The following is a 7,490-nucleotide window of genomic DNA, read 5'->3' as shown; positions in this document are numbered from 1 at the left end:
TTTAAATTCTAATCAGACTGATTAATTATATTGTAGAGAGATGCTTGACACTGATTTTCTTTATTTGGGCGGATAAAGTAGCCCACTCTTATGACGCCACAGGACAAAGGGAGAGCTGGTGCAATTGTGATATCAAAAACGGCTGGAAATAGTCCATTTGCACTAGCCTATCAATTAAATTGTTTAACAATTTACAGACTCAAGTAGATCCCTTAAAACACAGTCAGCCAAAGATTAGTCTTTTTCGTAATAAAGAGTATATGAGGTCTACAGGTTCAAGAGTCACTCACATGCATTCAGCAAATCTAGTAATTAAATTTCCGCAAGAAGTGACTGAAGTGCCACGTATATTTGAGGCCTTGCATCTACCAACGTCTGGGAACACAAGCACACTCCCCAATCACAGCGTCTCCACTAAACATATCTGGTGAAAATACTATAATCGCACACACTCGGGATCGTGGGGCTTGAATTAGTCCTCTCATATATTTTGCATTCAATGTCAAATTTTACATGCAGAACAAGGGTCTGGAAAAGGGTAGCAACCTTGCAGGCTTGCTTGCTGACATATTTATACATAACCCGGAACAAGAATTCTCCTTAACACACTCACAATTTACCGACAAAATTCTGCGTTATAAAAGATAGGTAGATGACACATAACACTTTTCAATGGTCCAAAAGAAGAACTAAATCACGTAGCAGATGAAATGAATAAAATGCACTGAAATACCAAATTCACAGTTGAACATCAGACCACTGCAGGAATTAATTTCGTTCACATGAGTATCTTCAGTCACAATAACAAGCACACCTTCCAAAGATACAGAAAACCCACTACCAGTGATGTGGCCATTAACTATACCTCATGCCATCCAAACCATAAAACAGCTTCTTCAAGTCATCTGTAAAATCGCATGCTCTGCACCCAATCGGTGAAGAAGATGAACATACTTAAATCTGTAACCCAAAATAATGGTTATACTGCCTGTTTGATAAACACCATAACTGAAAAAATCCAAAGTAAACTCAAGCAATCAACATGTTTGTCTTCCATTCCTTAACAAAGTGTCATATAAACTTGCAAATCTTTTCAAACTGCATAACATAAAAATATCCTTCCACACTGACAGTAAACTACAAAATGAAATTGTTCACAATAATAAATCCGCTGGAGATTGGCATAAAAAGTCTGGCATATACAGACTCACATGCTTTCTACATAGGTCGAACGGGGAGAAATTTTGAAACCTGCTTCGAAGAACATATGGATGCCCTTCGACTCAAAACTTTAAATAAGTTCAGTTTTACGTCACACATGCTCATCGTGAGCTCTCTGTTGGTGATATCAATGACGAACTTCCTGTGCACCACAATGATGAGAAAGGAATACAGATGGACCTCCTTGAACAATTAGAGTTTTACATCCAGAAAGTAAAATCACCGAAAAAAAATCGTAAATGTACTATCTGAATCAACACAAAACCTTTTCTTCCAGAATTTCCAGGATATCCTGTCACAAAAAAAAACAAAAATGACAATTACAACACATATTCATCTTCCTGCATAAATACTCTCCTTCTTCTTGTCATGTAACGACTATGGTCTTCTGTAACTTACAAAAAATTTTTAATTATGTATTAAATACTCCACTCTAACTGTTTACCTTCTGTATAACTGTTAACTCATATTAAAAATTTTGTTACCAGTATAAAAACGCTCCTGAAGCTAGCAACATTTGCTGCAATGTAAAATCTGTACTAGTAATATTTGTACTATAATACAACATATCTCCTCCCAAAAACCATGATGGAGTAAAGTGTAATATCCATCATATCCATATTCTTTGTAAAAACATCCAATGTTTACTTTCTGTGAATCAGTGTAATACAAGTGTAGCTAAATACTGTGTATATTTGTATACACAGCTTAATAATGTATGTTGTGGGAAGAGGTCTGATATGGATACAAGTTAGTGAACTGTAAGTACCTAAAATGTAAAAAACTTTCGGGTTCGCAAACATTTCGTCACCAATTACTAAATTTCTGTCATTTCCGCCAGCAGCACCAGCACTGTATCTGGCTACACTTGGTCCACAACAGAATGTTCTTGTAACATCTCCATCTGATGATGAGCTTGCAATGGCTGGAAAACATGTTGATGGTTGAATAAATCGTAAAAAAGCGCTAGTTGCATATTTATTAGCAGATAAATTGTCATTTTACCTAATTCTAGACGGTGATGCTGCCGTCCATGCACCTCGAATTTAGACTCTTCATGTTATGCTAATTATTTTCGAAAACAGAAGAAATTGGGGCATACATGAGTTTCCACATCGCTAAAGTATCGCTCTCAGTGCGAAAATCTTGTACAAGAGTATGATATAGGCTATATCTTCCCATCTGATTAAAAAATCTGTTCTTATCAGTATAATATCTTTTACGTCCTGCATTCCAGGACTAGAATATTAAACTCATTTTTGGCTCCTGCCGGGGTGTTAAGAGTATACTCTACCTTTGTCACAGGATGTCTCCTCACTTTCGAGCTCTCTGAAGGTAATCAAATGTCTCATCACCTGCGAAGCCAAACAGCAGCATAGAGGAGTTGTAAATATCAAGTCAATACTACGCACCACTTTATAACTTCAGTAATACAGCTGATTTTATTACCATGGCCATCTATCGTTGTGCATGGTTACCACTACAGCTTACGTATTCAATCCGTGCCATTCTCTCACTTGCTTCTACCCGCCTGGTGGACATCATTGATATCAAGTTGATGACTAATGCCAGCCGGGGTGGCCGAACGGTTCTAGGCGCTTCAGTCTGGAACCGCGCGACCGCTACGGTCGCAGGTTCGAATCCTGCCTCGGGCATGGATGTGTGTGATGTCCTAGGTTAGTTAGGTTTAAGTAGTTCTAATTTCTAGGGGACTGATGACCTCTGAAGTTAAGTCCCATAGTGCTCAGAGCCATTTGAACCATTTTTTGATGGCTAATGAATTAAACTGAGCACGAGAGCCTCTTTTCATAGTGAATAATTTTTTTCCCTGCAGTCAGAATGCACTTACCAGGTAACGCAAATGGGAATCCCTGGAGGGTAGAGGATGTTCTTTTCGAGAAACACTATTGAGAAACGACATCTGAAGCTGACTGCAGAAAGAGTCTACTGTCGCCAACGAGCATTTCGAGTAAGGACCACGAAGATAAGAAATTAACGCTCATATGGAGGCACATAGGCAGTCTTTTCTTCCCTCGCTCTATCTGTGAGTGGAATCAATAAGGTAATTACCACTAGTGGTTCAGGGTACCCTCCGCCACGCACCATACGATGGCTTGTGAAGTATGTGTTTAGATGTAGATATAAAATCGGTCTACATTTTAAGATGTCAGCCTCTCCATTTATAGGCCCAAAACACTCACGGAAGAAAGTTGTCTCTTATTTATCGAGAAACGTAAGACGGAACTCCCGTTGGTGATTGCCTCTCAGTAAAAGCCTTCGTATTAGCCCCTAATTTTCTCACTGCAGTCACTTCGCGAGATTTATGTAAGAGGTCGTAATGTGTTTGGCCACAACACTTAGAAGAAGCGCTATAGAACTCCCCTTTCGCCAAAGTATCGCTTACCTGCCATATTCTCATAAATCTTCCAGTCTTAGATTATATTATTTGAGTCCATCTGATTTCGACGAGCAAGAGATGTCCCACACCAAGTCACAGGCCCCTGATAATTCTCTCGAAATCTCAACACGTTCCGACAGCACTGTTCCATTAGTTACAAGGCTGTCGAGTCCTCCACCCGACACTGACGACGTAGGAAGCTACCACAACGAGAAAAATAGCACACTAACGTACAGGGTGAAATTTGCAACCATTCAGAGTATACGTTGACTGCTCAAAGAAATTCAGAGGTATAGCACCTACATTTTATAGATATCGAATGGTTGTTTATAAATATCCCAATGCATGTGTCCTAATCGCCTGTATCATATTCTTATGATTTAAACCCTAGAAATACGACAGTGTAATGTTGTCAGAGTCTTCGTTGATAGTGTTTCATGAGAAATACATTACCCCGTTTTCGATTTTAGCATACCTCCATAATACACTCCTGGAAATGGAAAAAAGAACACATTGACACCGTTGTGTCAGACCCACCATACTTGCTCCGGACACTGCGAGAGGGCTGTACAAGCAATGATCACACGCACGGCACAGCGGACACACCAGGAACCGCGGTGTTGGCCGTCGAATGGCGCTAGCTGCGCAGCATTTGTGCAACCCCGCCGTCAGTGTCAGCCAGTTTGCCGTGGCATACGGAGCTCCATCGCAGTCTTTAACACTGGTAGCATGCCGCGACAGCGTGGACGTGAACCGTATGTGCAGTTGACGGACTTTGAGCGAGGGCGTATAGTGGGCATGCGGGAGGCCGGGTGGACGTACCGCCGAATTGCTCAACACGTGGGGCGTGAGGTCTCCACAGTACATCGATGTTGTCGCCAGTGCTCGGCGGAAGGTGCACGTGCCCGTCAACCTGGGACCGGACCGCAGCGACGCACGGATGCACGCCAAGACCGTAGGATCCTACGCAGTGCCGTAGGGGACCGCACCGCCACTTCCCAGCAAATTAGGGACACTGTTGCTCCTGGGGTATCGGCGAGGACCATTCGCAACCGTCTCCATGAAGCTGGGCCACGGTCCCGCACACCGTTAGGCCGTCTTCCGCTCACGCCCCAACATCGTGCAGCCCGCCTCCAGTGGTGTCGCGACAGGCGTGAATGGAGGGACGAATGGAGACGTGTCGTCTTCAGCGATGAGAGTCGCTTCTGCCTTGGTGCCAATGATGGTCGTATGCGTGTTTGGCGCCGTGCAGGTGAGCGCCACAATCAGGACTGCATACGACCGAGGCACACAGGGCCAACACCCGGCATCATGGTGTGGGGAGCGATCTCCTACACTGGCCGTACACCACTGGTGATCGTCGAGGGGACACTGAATAGTGCACGGTACATCCAAACCGTCATCGAACCCATCGTTCTACCATTCCTAGACCGGCAAGGGAACTTGCTGTTCCAACAGGACAATGCACGTCCGCATGTATCCCGTGCCACCCAACGTGCTCTAGAAGGTGTAAGTCAACTACCCTGGCCAGCAAAATCTCCGGATATGTCCCCCATTGAGCATGTTTGGGACTGGATGAAGCGTCGTCTCACGCGGTCTGCACGTCCAGCACGAACGCTGGTCCAACTGAGGCGCCAGGTGGAAATGGCATGGCAAGCCGTTCCACAGGACTACATCCAGCATCTCTACGATCGTCTCCATGGGAGAATAGCAGCCTGCATTGCTGCGAAAGGTGGATATACACTGTACTAGTGCCGACATTGTGCATGCTCTGTTGCCTGTGTCTATGTGCCTGTGGTTCTGTCAGTGTGATCATGTGATGTATCTGACCCCAGGAATGTGTCAATAAAGTTTCCCCTTCCTGGGACAATGAATTCACGGTGTTCTTATTTCAATTTCCAGGAGTGTATGAATCACAGCACCACAGAGCTTCCAGTACACTATCCACTGAAATAATTTTGATTAAAATAGTAGGAGCATTGAGACTGAGATATGCTGTTCCTGATTTCAGTCACTCACTCATTCTAAGACTAACGAAAGTTCATTGCAAGATGGTATATCTACTCCAATAAATTTGCATGCAATAAATTTGAAATTCAAAACATACTAAAACAGTTATTTGCGAAATACTATTTCCAAACGTCTGTGAGGCCTGCTTAAGTAAATATTATATAGTCGCTTTTATCCATCCTGATTATCCGAATCCGTAAGCTAGTAGTCATCTATAGAAGGGGCTTGCAATAGTACAGGTAGATGGTCTATTTCAGTGTCAACAAGTTATGGTTTAGATGGATTTTTTTATATTGCCTCTGCATCCATACCAATTCCTCCTTGTATACACCATGCTCCTGACTATGCAGTATGGTACAATGCCCCTAGAGTGCATAGACTTCTCCCTGTTAATGTACTGATATATGACATCATCCTTCCATCCAGCATGTAGTGCATACATTAAGAAATCAAGCACCCTCAAGCACCATTTCCGATTACATCTAGTGTGGAATGTTTTATACTAAAGTAATATGATGCATGGCCATAGGAAGCATCCAGGTTTTCTTTTTATCCCTGGAATATACCCCTGTATAGAATCTAGTCACTGCTAGCTTAGTAGGTGTACATGTCACATGGAATTTGTTACTGGATCATATGGAGCTCTATAGCACAGATATTAACAATAATAGTCTGCTGGGGGACGAAATGATGTTTCTTTAAGCACATATGTTGACAGAATAGAGATGTATGTCAGTTCCATGCTTTGACATAAAATCACAATTATTCATTAAAAATCAGCTTGTGTTAAGATCACAGTATAATAATCGCTGTTATATTAAGAGCAGACCTAAGTGTGATTAATGTAGAAAAAACAAGAAAAGAACGTATTTTACCAATAATGCTTTATTCTTCATAACGTTTATTAACAAAATGTAAAAAGTACTTCATAAAATAATAGTATCCCTTACAACATCGTTGCCTTCGTCAAAAATGCTCTTACTGTAACTAAAACAGGTCTCTGACACACAGCGTATGAGGAAAAGGTCGGTCAATATTTAACACAAGCAGCAATATGTCTGCATGGAAGGAATAGTATCCCACTTCTTTCTGGAAGGAGATTATACATGGGTGAGCAGAAGCTCTCACTGCCGCATGGTGTTCCGTTGCTGCTTTCAGAAGATTTTGTGTGTTTAATATTAGCTGCAAACTTTGCAGCAATTTTCGCATCTCTCTTCTGACAGATATTATGCACAAAATCCCTTCCGCACGCAAGAAGCATAGACAAGCACTTGGAAAACCACAAAGAATGTTCAGTCCACGAGTTATTCGTTTCATCCCAATATTTCAACCTTCCACCACAATGGAAACACACTGTTTCATCTCCATCATCATTATAAAACAGTCCAGCTTCACTTAATTTGTCAGGACATTGCTTAATAACTAAAGACCAACCTTTGACAGATGCCAGCCTCAGATCGTACATTGTGTATTGAGGGTGAGTTGACCTAATCTCAGGCACATTACATGTTGTACAGCGTAATGATGCTGAATCAGGAGATGAATGTGGGAGTACCTGAACTCTGCACAGGTTACAAGTAACATGCAAAACAAACAGTTCGACCCACCAATACACCTCCCCTGCACAATCAGACATTACTGTGTTACAAAGGAACCTGCTTTGAAAGCTCGCTTTATATTTAGCCAACTCTAATGAACCAAGATTCTTATATTTCTGTTCATGTGTTCAGAACGTCACTTCTACGGGGTAAATTTGGGATAGGATCGGGCCAGAGCTTGTACGTGGATCCACCACATGTCGCATCCCGGAAAGACAAAATTGTTAAGGCTTTCGTGGCCACTTAACAAACTGCCTATTGGC

The 7,490-nt window shown here is 42.2% G+C and overlaps 1 pseudogene; it reads left to right on the top strand.

Annotated features, from left to right (window-relative positions):
- The first annotated feature begins 2,391 nt into the window (after nucleotides 1-2,391).
- Nucleotides 2,392-2,571, top strand: LOC124623470 (annotated as a pseudogene).
- The last annotated feature ends 4,919 nt before the right edge of the window (nucleotides 2,572-7,490 follow it).

Source organism: Schistocerca americana, chromosome 7, assembly GCF_021461395.2.
Source record: "Schistocerca americana isolate TAMUIC-IGC-003095 chromosome 7, iqSchAmer2.1, whole genome shotgun sequence".
Classification (NCBI taxonomy): domain Eukaryota; kingdom Metazoa; phylum Arthropoda; class Insecta; order Orthoptera; family Acrididae; genus Schistocerca; species Schistocerca americana.
The sequence above is the reverse complement of the archived record's forward strand: the minus strand, read 5'-3'. Positions and strand labels throughout refer to the sequence as shown.